Source organism: Gossypium raimondii, chromosome 8, assembly GCF_025698545.1.
Source record: "Gossypium raimondii isolate GPD5lz chromosome 8, ASM2569854v1, whole genome shotgun sequence".
Taxonomy (NCBI): Eukaryota; Viridiplantae; Streptophyta; class Magnoliopsida; order Malvales; family Malvaceae; genus Gossypium; species Gossypium raimondii.
In genome coordinates, this window is record NC_068572.1 from 46482891 (window position 1) to 46496544 (window position 13654).

Below are 13654 nucleotides of genomic sequence, written 5' to 3' on the forward strand. Positions count from 1 at the left end.
TTTTTTATTTTTTTTATTTTTTATTTTTATTTTGCTTTGTGAAGGACGGGAGGCGGGCGAGTGAGGGCGAGAGAGAGAGAGTGGAGGACCCGTTTGGGGTCCGCATTAAAGCTGGTCCCATCTCTGTTCCTGCTTTAGCCTACATTGCTTTTCAAAGGCTGAAAGATGGTTCAAAATTGGTTAAAATATTTCATAAGTCCCTATACTTTCTCATAAATTTGTAATTTAGTCTATATACTTTTATTTTTAAGAATTTAGTCTTTTTTTCAGATTTTAAAATTTAGATCTAATTGTTAACACTGTTAAAATTACTTTGTTAAGTTTAGGTTCATTTCAAATCATGTTTTAGCTACATGGTTATCAAGTGAGGATTTTTATTTTAAAATATCACATCAATAAATTTAGCAAAAAATTTTAATAGTGTTAAAATTAAACTTGAATTTTGAAATCAAATCAAAAGTAGGGGATTAAATTCTTGAAAATAAAAGCACATGGACTAAATTTTAAATTTCTGAAGAGTACAAGAACCTATAGCATATTTTAACATTATTTTTAAGAACTTAGTCTTTTACTTTTCAGATTTCAAAATTTAGGAAATTGTTTTGTTACATTTAGGTTCATTGCAATTCTTTCTATTATATGGCTATCGAGTGAGTTTTTTAATTTAAAAATATCATATCAATAATTTAACAAAAATTAACAATGTTAACAACTGGATCTGAATTTTGAAATCGAAAAGTGAAGGGACTAAATTCTTAAAATAAAAATATAGAAATTAAATTTTAAATTTCTAAAAAGTACAGGGACTTATAACATATTTTAGCTTTTAAAATTTCACTTAAATGTGAGTGTTGGATGTACAAATTATGGTTATGGTCTGTGTGAATGGTTCCTAATTATAGTTTCGATTTGGTTTGGTTGATAGAGCAGTAATCAAGATTTAGTTGATTCCAATAACATCGACTCCACTAGTCCACTTACATCATTATTATATAATTTAATTAAGAATGTCAAATTTTGCGTTCCAATTTTGGAATTTTAATCGTCATGTTATTTTCAAATTTTTGCGACAAATATATCTTTATTATTTTCGCATAATACTGAAAAATATTAGTTAATGATTTTAATGACAATCATTTGAGTAAAATAAAAAAGTACAAGGATTATGAATAATCAAATTAAGTAATATGAATTAAATCCACAATTTACTCATAGTGAGGGACTACTGGTGAAATTTGACCTCACAAATCTAATTATTATAATTTTGGATTTGAAATGAAATTTTAAATTTTGAAAATTACAATGATTAAATTAGGTATAATGAATTATTTAGCTATCCAATTAAAAATAACCATTTTAGCCCTCTATTTAATTTCTCACCTCTTTTAATATTAAACTTACATTGTTTATCAATTCATCTTAAAATAAGTCCACGTATATGTCACGTTAATAATTAATTAATATTTTAAAAATTGTACATTTTATTTTTTAAAATAATTTGTATACTTTTCAAACCTTTTTATTTAAAAAAATTAAGTAGTTGCTAACGTGGCATCCACGTGTATGCCACGTCAACAAAGTTAACATACGTTAACTTTTTCAATCATTTTTGAATGATTTGACAGACAGTGCAAGTTTGAGAGTGAAAAATAGACAAAAAAATTAAATGGACAGGTAAAATGAAATTTTGTAAAGTTGGAGGACCAAATAAGTCATTATGCCTTAAAATTAATCAAATTAGAGTAAAAACTAAATCTATAACTTATATATAATACAAGAACCAATAGCAAATTTTGACCTTTTAATTAAATGTTAGAATTTGATACATTGACGGTTTTTTATTTTATTTCACAGTTTTAAAAATTAATTTGTGTCTCTTTTTTAAAAATATTTATTTTTAATATCTTATTATACCTTCTTTAACTCTATTTGTGGAGTCTAAAACTCCACTAATAGCATACCAAATATTTTCCTTTTAATTAAATGAAATTTTGAATAAATCACACATTTTAAAAAATGTGTATTTAATCTTCAATTAATACCGACTTTAATTTTTTCCAATTGCATTCTATACATTTTTTTCTTAAAAGAATAATCCTTAAACCTCGTGTGTTGGCCTGATAGTCAGAGTGTTCACCACTCCAAATATAGTCTAAGTTCGTTGTTGTTAAAAGCTTTACCCTCCTATTATAATTCACCAAAAAACAAAATCAATCCATCTTATAAAAAAAGTAAAATGAAATAAAAATTTATGAATTATTTTTAAAGTGAAAATTAATTAATTAGCAAGATCATAAAGGTGTAGTAGTTAGGGCCATGACTGAAATTCTATGATTGTTTTAAAATTATCTATTTATTAGTATCAACGACTTTAAACCAAATTTAATAACAATTAAATAATATTTGTTTTCTCAACCCTAATGATGATGTCAAAATGACAACAATTTTGTGAAAGGTAGGCCCCACATTTCTAAACTATAATTAAAATGTCTTATTTTCTCCTCTTCCAATTATTTTTTCACCGTAGGTCTTATGTACTGCTACAAACTACTATTGTCAAAGACGCCAATTGATTAATGTGGTAGCCACTTTCCCTTTGTAAATAAGTGAATATAAATTTATATTTCACGGAAATACATTTATTAAGAGAATTATTTTTATTTTCATATTTATTTTATAATTTGAAATATACATAAATTCATCATTGTATCAATAGTGTGATTGGCAATATAATGGAGAGTTCGATCCTAGCTGAAGATGAACGGAAAGTGGTGTTTCTAATGGCTGACAGGTGAGTAACACGTAAGAACTTGCCATTAGGAAGGAACAACTGCTAATACCTCGTAGGTTGAGGAGCAAAAGGAGGAATTCGTTCAAGGAGGGGTTTGCGTCTAATTATCTAGTTGATGAGGTAATAGCTTACCAATGCGATGATTAGTAGCTGGTCCAAGAGGATGATCAACCACGCTAGGACTAAGACATGGTCTAGACTTCTACGGGAGGCAAGAGTAGGGAATTTTCCACAATGGGTGAAAGCCACCTTATTGGTTGTGAAAATTGAAAAGTAAATAATTTGTGAGTTGAATTAATTGTTCTAAGGTTTATATTTCATGTTTGGATTGTCCCCTCTAACAATATCGTTTTTTAGGTTCAAATTTATATTATATTTTAAAAAGTACTATATGTCTTATTACTACACCCAATACTTATTAATTAAGATTATATTTGAGATTATTTCTTATCATGTAAACTATCATAATCAAACACAAAGTTTAAAATTAAGATTCAAACGGAATACAAGAATCTTACCATATGAGCTTTAACTCAACTTGACTTGATTACCCTCTTAATTCGTAGATGATAAAATGATTTTCTTTTTCAATGTCACGAAAACCTCTAACCTTTGGACTTCATTATCCGATCTTATTATTGCATAATTTATTATTTGTTTAGTTTTGAATGTTTACATTTTTTATTAATTTGATTCTTATTTTTAAGTTAAATTTGGTCATTATTTTTTAAAAAATTTAAAATATATTTTAATGAAAATATTAAGTGAAATATTATTTTTAATACCGTTAGCGTGACAACTCGCAAAGCAATCTATATGCACATCATACTAATATAACATCATTTATTTTATATGTCACATTAACAAATAATTCAAAATATAAAAATCAAAATTAAAATTTTAAAAATATAAAAATTTCATGAAATTAAAAAAATTAGCATGGAATACATGTGAATCTTGTATTGAAAAAGATTAACATATTAATTAGTATTTTCGTTAAAAATATCATTTCGACTCTTTTTTTCAAAAGGCTAATCGTCAAATTTAGCTCTTTTTAAAAAATTAAGGACTAAATTTAACTAAAAAAAGAATAAAGACCGAATTGACAAAAATATAAATATTTTTTTTACCCATTTCAAATGGGTAAGAATAAGTAAATATTTTCCAGCATTTTGTATAGGTGGTACCAAACACAGCAGTAAAGTTTCATTATCAAACTACATTTTGTTGTCACAAATCGAAATGCGGAGATGAATTCCTTTTTCCTCTTTAGACGAAATTGCTGACCAAGAAGAAATAGGCTAAAACTTAAACGTGTATCCATTCCTATCAAGAAAATTGCTGTTGTTTTTTTAAAATCTCCAACTAAATCTAGAATTAAATTGGGGTGAAACTGAAACTTCATTTCACAAGCCAAGTTCTTCATTTATTTAATTATTTTCACTGGATCCAAAAGATAAATTTCATGAATTGTTGTAGTAAAAGAAAACCCAAACGTAAAAAATGGTTTCATCAATTATGGGAAAGGAACGAATAAGATTCTCTGTAGCAAATTATGGACAGTTCATAAGTAGAAGGCAAAAGAGGCATGCGCATGAATGGTCTATCAATGTCGAGCTCTTCCTTGACAGTCAATAATCCAAGGCAAAAGCGTTTAATGATGATTGGGATCTGGGACGCCAAGATTAGGGCCAAAACCGGCAAATAGCGAGAGCCAAGCCAAGCAAAAGCACAAAGATGATGAAGCCGCTGAGTGCCTGAATGAGTGGTCAGTCTCACCCGTCCACTTGTCCCAATTGTCCTTCGCTTACACCATCCACCACCCCCACAAGGTTTCACTTCCCATATTCATAAACAATTAGACACAAACAAATAATAAAAAAAAAAGGAACTGTTTGAGTCAAAAGACAACTGTTTGGATTCAGTGATTTCCAGGAAAACAAAAATAAAAAAGTTGTTTAATTAGCTGATTTGCTTACCCGGTCGAGAAGAAAAAGTAAGATGCGAATCCTAGAACAGACGACAAATATTCAGTCAAATATAATTCGAAGAATAAATAATTAAAAAAAAGTAAGATAGTGGTCACATTTTTTTATAAAGTGATTGCAATCATTACCTCTATATTTTACTTGAAATTTATGCCCACATTTTCCAGAAAACAAGTGCTTTGTAATCCATTATTGACATAAATATTTTTTAATATTTTTAATTATCTTATTTTATATATAAATATTTAACATAATGTTTTCATAATTATTTACCTTTTCGTTTTTGATAACATCAATTTTACCATCTCATTTAAGGGTTGATTTGTTTACATGTAAAATGACTTTGGAAAAATGAGTTTTGGAAAATGAATTTTTTTAGAAAAGTTAATATTTTTGGTGTTTGGATAAATTTGTAAAAATATTTTCCATTGTTTGGCCGATTTAATAAAATTTTTCATTAAAACTGTTTTAAAATGAAACGAACATACATTTGAGAATTAACCATCTTTTCATTGTTTAATTGAATTTATTTTATATCTATTAAATTTATATTTTATATTATTTTTACATATATTGCAATAGATTTATTTATAAATAAATACAAATATATAACAATACATAATTATTAAACTAGAATATTAACAGTTATAAATTGAAAACAACTAAAAGGAATAGATGGCTTGACTGTGTTATAAAAAACAAAAAATCGAATAATAATAAGTTAGCTTCAAACTACAATTAGTACTACAAATTAATAATATTATCTAGGTGCATAATTTGTAATACACTACATGATGACTACAATATTGTTCCAGTGCATATTTAGTACTACACCACATAATTAGTACCATATCACATTAATACATTGATATCTTTAACCTTAGAAATATTTTTAAGCCAAATTTTTATATGCTTTGTACTTTTAGCCAATAAAACTTTGGCATCGATTCACAACCCACAAGATAATTAAACACACTACAAAGAAAGTCGTCATCAAATAATTTATATCATTCTACATTAATAATTTACATTGTCAATAATTTCAATATCCAACATGTTAATTTCAATATCGGTATCCAACAACCATTAATATAAATCACCTTATTATCTTTGTAATAACTAAATCGAAGAATTATTCACCTTGTCATCTTTGTTTTCCATTGTTAATATAAACCATTTCAACTCAAACAAACTACCTAAAACACCCCACAAGAAAAAAAAATCATTAGATACATCATAATTTAGAAGGCCTATTTATTTTTATCATGAAGCATTTTATCAAACAATTTCTAAATTGAACCCAATCCTTACATAACACAAAAGAATCCCAAATAACAATAAGACCTCCAAAATTTTCATTTGAAGATTGACCAATCAATTCTCAATTATCAAACGGGCATAAACAATTAATTAACCAATCATCACAATTTTCAATCTTGGACTCTTGAATAATGAGAAATTGTACTTTCAACTCAGTAACCAGTTGCTTAACCTCTTTTTTCTTTATACTTGATCCTAAGCCCCTTAGGTTCTAAAATAAAATGCAAACCTTATTCAATATACAAAACTTTAGTACACCAATAGAGATAGACTTGGAACAAAGATAATAGAAGTAACCAAGCCGACCCAAACACCACCTAAAGCACTAAGAATAGAAAGAAGGGAGTTGTATAAGATATATTGGCAAGAATTTACTTTAATTGATTTATGTATATCAGTTTAGCCCAAAGTATAAAAAAAACTATAATAAAAAAATAAATTCACCTAAAATTAAACAAACCCATTTCGAATGAAGCAAATAACTTACGTTTCTATGAAAAAATAAGTTAAATAACTAGAAATATTGTTTTTCGTTTTTTAGGATTTCTTCAAAATGCAGATAAGAAAGAAAGACTTGGTAAGGGTGAATGTCGACTAATAAAGATGATGAGGAGGTGAGACCAACGAACAGAGATGAGGAGGAGATGCGGAGGCCGACGAACAAAGATGACGAGGAATGGAGAACAACTATTATTTAAGTCAATGATGAGAGTGAAGAGGAGAAGGGAGAATGTCTTACGGGATGAAAATTGTTAAGACATTTTCCTTAAGAATGCATTGGTTTTTACTCGTGTTTGAAGAATGTTTTCTTTTGAAAATTCATTTTCCACCAAACAAACACCGTAAAATAATGAAAATATTCTACAGAAAATATTTTTTTGGCAAAAAAATGGACCCTAAATATTGACGCACAATTATACCGTACAAGTTATTTTGCTTAAGTTGTAGTCGTAAAAGCGGAGAACATGGTAGTATTACTTTTTTTAGATTCATAGTTATATTTTAGATTGCATTTTGTCTTTTTATTAAGAAAAAGTAAATTAAACTTTGTTTGTTAGATGACGGAGTAAAATAACTTATTTGTTAAAATTTAATGTTTATATAAGGTTTAATAAAAATTTAGCTCTCAATCTTTACATATTTATTCAATTTGATTCCTACTCTTTTATTGGAAGTAAAATATTTTTTGAAACACTCAAGGGTCAAAAATTCTTAGTAATAAATTTAAAAAATCAATTAAGCCTTTTAAATTTATTTTATAAAAAAGTTATAAAAATTTTAAAAGTAATCTATTCTTTACCATCTTAGGCCCGTTCAAAAAGTGGGAGGATTTGTGCAAAAATATAGGCCTGAAGAATGGGTTTGGACAAAAAATAAGGTTCGTTTTCTAAATGGGCCGAGCCTCGGATAGGATTTTTTTAGCCTGACCCAGCTCGAATAAGCTATTTTGTTGTTGTTTCACTATTGTATAACTCTTATTTTACTGTTAATTTTGTTACTATTTTAGAAGTATTTGCTTACTAAGTTGCAACAATGTTAGTATTATTTAAGTATAAAGACTTTTTAATGTATTTTCAATTTGTTAGGAAATATTTATTTTAATATTTTTAGTATATTTGATGTATTATATTTTTAAATTTATTTTTATATAAAAAATAATCTAAAAAAAGTAATGCGGGTAGACTGAATTGGGCTCAAATTTAGCATTTTTAATCTGGACTGAGCTTAGAATTTAGTATTTTTAATCCAAACCGAGTTTAGGTAAAATTTTAAATCCATTTTCGAACTAGGCCTAAAAATGAATTTGATCTTTTACATCAATCAACCTGACCCAACCCATAATCAGTTATGAAATAATCTAGTTTACGAGTTTTATCTTTTTAGTAAATTACAATTAGGTGTGAGACTTTTGGTAGTGGATGATGATGAAGCAATTTTTTTTTATATATATAATCCAACTCTTGATTTGAGATATTAATTATCAAGTGATGTTCAAATCATTGCTTTTCAATCTGCTTAACTATGATTTTAAAGATTTCAATTTATTAATTTTTGTAATTTTTTTTATTTCAAACTTAATTAAGGATCTAACAGGCTTACAATGTCTTGATAGTCATCAAATGATGAATTGGGAAAAAAAAACACTTAGGACACCTGTAATACCCCTAACTCATATCCGTCGCTGGAACATGGTTATGGAGCATTATCAGGTTTTACACATCAAATATAATCAAATCGTATCATTTACTATTCATATCTGAAATCTGACCTAATCAATCATAATGTCCCTTATATGGGCCCTCGAGACTTAAATTATGCATTGGAAACAAGTTGGGACTAGATCGGGTACTCAAAGAATTTTTCGCGAAATTTCAAAATTTTTCCTTAGGTGCAGGGGACACATTCCCGTGTGCCAGGCCGTGTGGCTCACACGGCCAAGTGACACACCTGTGTCGCAGTCCGTGTCCATACCCGTGTTCATACCCGTGTCACTCTCTGACTTGGGTCACACGGCCAGCTACACGCCCGTGTGCTAGGTCGTGTGGACAATTTAATTTTCAAAAGTTAGGTGCAAGGAACACACGGCCAAACCACACGCCCGTGCGCATGGCCGTGTGTCGCACACGGCTAAGACACACGCCCGTGTCTCTGCCCGTGTGGACGAAAAATAGGTTATTTTGAGGCCACTTTTCTCACCCAATTTGCCTTTCACCTACAACATCATCCAAACACATTCACAAGCCAATTCATAACCCTTAAATTAATGCCAATACTAAGTTTTATGCATGATATATTATCTCATATATGCAAGTGTTTTAAACTTGCCAAAAACATATTTATACTTATAAGCATACTTTATCAATTATGCTAATTTTAAACCATTCATCAATAGGTTTGTATATTTCCCATCATATCACCATTTTATCACACACCAAAATTGATAAAGGCTTTATAGAATTACATTAAAATATGCCTTAAACTACCCATTCCAATGGCTAAATGCAACCAAAATAATTCATCATTATGCCTAACTTAGCTTATACATGCCATTGTACCAAAAGTTAGATTACTTTAGATACCAAGAAATCTGAGGGATAGTGTGATGTGTCTCCGACCAAGTTCCAACCTTCACGAGCTTCTGAGTACTGTAAAACAGAAAAAATAAAACAAAGTAAGCATAAAATGCTTAGTAAGTTCGTATAACTAGAATTAACTTACCATTTATTTGTTAGAGTATGCCCAAAGATCAATCATGAGATGGTTGACATAACATACTTGATTTATCATGTTTATTAATATAAGGTGTTACCATTATTATTTCAGTTTCTTTTCTGTATGTATAAATAAACTATTTTATAATAATGTCCAGAGAATAATATGATTATTCTTAAAAGGTCCTTAGTCAAGTATTATTGTTGGATATGACAACGATAATGCATTAAGACTAACATGTAGTTGATTGATGATAAAGAGTTGTCATTGATATGGAGTGCCAGAATCGATGCATGAATATGTGTGTTAGAGAACAACATATTGGACTGACCCGTTATGAGGATGTTTCTTGGATTATTATGTAATTGTCACGACATTACTCATAGTGATTAATATGTATATGATCCTCAGACTTGAGATCATCATAATCCCAACATCGTGAGTTGTATATTTTGATACTGATCAAACGTATAATCAAATAATCGGTTGTTCTATAAAGGCTGATGTTGGATATACCACAATATATGCAGAGGGATATGGTTGATCGATATAGGATAAATCCCTCCTACATAATGGGAGTAATATCTTAGGCCACTTCATTGAGTGAGACTAGAAATGCATGGCCATGCTCAAATAAGCTGATATGAGATGTCATACTTATTTGTATATCATAGTCTACTTAAGATATCAAGGAACATGGAATGGACTATACAAGTGTGACTATTCCATGACTTGTGTTCAATCCAGAGATAAAGGATTTAAGGATTAGTGCATGAAAAGATTAATCATAAAAATGTTATGTCGAATCATGATTTCTTGTGACTTAGGTAGCAATGATGCATTGCTAGGTGCCACTCTTTGTTTGTAACATTGGAATCGTTCTAACATTACTGCTAACGTTACAAGAACCTACAGGGTCACACCCTATAGTTGAAATGAAAGGAATAAAACATAATTGGTATTGTGTTTGGTTGTCGCATGAATTAAATTAATTATAAAATTAGTTTAATTGGGTAATCAAATATCAAACACATTATATGTACAAGGTTGTTGTACACATAATGAGAATATGATTTTGGTTTGTATATAAATAAATATAGTTTACTGAAATCTTTATTATAATTAATGTAATTATAATTTTCGGTTTTTTAAACATTAATATATTTATTTAATTTTGAGAAACCCTAAAAAAAATAAGATATAAAATCCCATTTTTCTTTGCTTGGTGAGTCTAGCAGCCGTCAAAGCAAAGTCTTCTCCAAAACTATTTGGGGATTCTTTCCGTTCATAGTCAACTAGGTGGATTACATAGAGGTCAGAGTCATCAAAGATTGCGGCTTGGTTCGATAGTAGATCAAATTACTCATTGCCGAGGCGTCGCTGTCTACTCAGAATCACCATTCGGTAATTTTGAAACCTTTTTTCACACCGATTCGTTCCTCACACATGGATCCATGGTTAGGATCGCCGGGTGTTTTATTTTTCCGCTGCGCCGTAGGGGTGCCGGCGTTCCAACATTATTTCATTGAAATAAGCATATAATGGGCATCCAAGCAATTTGGCTTAAAGCCTAAAACACAATTTCACTAATCATGTTAGTTAAGTAATTCACACAAATACCAAGAACATGAATGAGCTCATCATGTAATAACTTTCATATACATATGTTTTCCATGTCATATTTCCACATAACATATATATTTCCATGACAAATCATCTTAATTACAATTTAACCATGTCATAACTTTACCTGTTGAATTTTTCTAAAATACAAATGAATACACATGTAGTACACTCGAAGTGTACATAACTGTAATCCGTCAATTCATATTCAGGGGTACTCATTAGAGTACATAATCAGGAAGCACTCTCTCAAGCCATATAACAGGATGCTTATGTGAGCCATGTAACAGGGAGCTTATCCGGGCTATAACAGGAAACTCATAAGAGTTTGAAACAGAAAGCTCATGTGAGCTTAACAGGTAACTCCGAAGAGCTATTATCAAGAAGCTCCGGATAGCCATATATCAGGATGTTCAAGCGAGTCATATAAGGAAGCTCATTAAGAGCCTTATATCGGAATGCTTATAAAGAGCTGTAGTATATCTGCAATATATGTAGGATCAATACCAATCATATAACAGGACGCTCACAAAGAGCTACGGTATGTGTACAACACATGTAGGATCAATATCGATCGGGATGCTCGCAGGAACTGTAATAGCCCGATTTTGACCCTAATCAGAATAATGGTTTCGGGACCACAAATTCGAGTCTAAAAATATTTTAATATTATTTTGTGAGTTTATTATGTGTGAATTTGATTGTGTGAAATTTTCATGTTTTAATTTTTGTCGTTTGAGTGACCGATTAAAGAAAATGGCTTAATCGTGTAAAATGAAAATTTAGGGGTTAAATCTAAAAGTACCTAATTGTTGTTGTCTTTATAAAATAGGGGATTTATGATGCACTAAAGCCAAAATATAGTTAGTGGGTGGTATTGGTCAAGAATAACCTTGTATTATAAGGATTAAATATTTAGAAACAAAGTTTAAATAAGTAAACTAATAATTATGATAATATATGTTATATTATATCAAATTAAACTCCATTTTTCTGTATCTTTCTTGACCAAAACTAAACTAAAGAAAACAAAGAAACAAAGCTAGGTATTCGGCCATTGATTAGTTTGATTCAAGGTGAGTTCTAGCTCGGTTTTTGATAATTTTTATGTTTTTAAGATCGTTGCTTCGAATACTTCAAAACCCATGTCTTAATTTTGTGAATTGATGATGATTTTGAAATTTTCCATTTATGAATGTTTGATTTTTATGATGTTAGTTGATGAAATATGAAATATATGTGTTAGATTAACATGTTTTGTCTTTGAATTTTTGGTGAATTTGAGTAATTAGGGCTAAATTGAGAAAATAAATTTTTGAAGGACTAAAATATGAAATAAATGAAATGCATGGACTTGTATGAATACAAAGAAGATTCAGCTTAACTATGTTGTTGTGAGATTTTGTGTATTTTTTGTTTTATGCAATAGGGACTAAATTGCAAAAAGTGTAAAATATTAGGGGTAAAATGATAATTTGCCCATTTATGTGTTTTTGGACTAAATTGAATGAAATTATATTTAAATTAGTTTATTTTGAATACATTTAGAACAAGAACCAAAGAAATCGGAGCTGGATCGAGGAAAAACCAAAGTCGTCGATTAATCGTTGTGTTCCGATTTTTCATCGTCCGAGGTAAGTCTATTAGCAAATAAATGTCGTTAAATTAGAATGTATATGAATTTTATATGCTGAATTTAATTGTATGAATTTTTCCTACTAATAGTCAAATGTATGGATGCTTGTAAGTTTTGGGTACGAGTTCGATTTTACTAAGATACGATGTTTGAAAAGCTTAGAGAATCTTAAAGAATAAGTAGGATCTCCTATATATGAATTATGTGTAAGATCGACTTTATATCAGTGATATTTAGGCTCTGTGCCTAGGAGGCTTTATGCCGGTGAATTTTATCAGGCTTTATGCTAGTGTATTAGATCAGGCTTTATGCCTAGCAGGCTTCGTGCCGGTGTATCATATCTGGATTTGTGATTAGTAGGCTTTATGCCGATGTGGTATCGAATGGGGTTAATAAGTTATAATGATCAAGTATGTGAAGTTTAATTACCTATTTGATAATTAGGTAAGTAATTTGGTTGGTTATATAACAAAAATGATACACATTGCTATTATAAGTATATGTGTTTATATAATAGGTATATTCGGCCTTATGTTAATTATTGGTATATGATTGGGAGCTTGTGCATAAACAAATGGCTATGACAAAAATGACTTGAGATTAATGAATGTATTAGTAATGTTTATATATGTGTATATTCGGCTATGATAAATTGCTTATGAAATTATATGATTTATATATATTTGCTAAATGCTTACTAAGCTAAGTTAGCTTACTTTGTATTTCTATTTGTCATTGATTTATAGATTTTGGGGGTCATTACGTGCTCGGGGATCATTACCAAAGTCATTCACATTGTCGTCTACTTTCGGTACTTTTAAAAGTTTTATTTCGAACTTATGGCATGTATAGGCTAATATGTATTTTGGTCTGATCTTGGACATGTATATAATAAACCATGCGAAAATGGCTTGTTCATTTTGTAAATCTTGAAATTTATGCTTTTGGTTGATGATTGTGTATGGTTATGATTTGTTGATTAGGTTTTGGCATATAAATATAATGTGTCTAGCAATGAGTTAAATTGGTAAATGGTGTGTTTTGATTAAAAGTTAAATATGAGTAGTGCATATATTTAGCTAG

At 29.3% G+C, this 13654-nt stretch overlaps 1 non-coding gene across 1 annotated transcript; it reads left to right on the forward strand.

The window, feature by feature from the left end:
* The first annotated feature begins 8015 nt into the window (after positions 1 to 8015).
* LOC128032324 (small nucleolar RNA snoR31) lies at positions 8016 to 8115 on the forward strand. Its single transcript, XR_008188451.1, has one exon. It is a non-coding gene; the product is annotated as a small nucleolar RNA snoR31 (small nucleolar RNA).
* The last annotated feature ends 5539 nt before the right edge of the window (positions 8116 to 13654 follow it).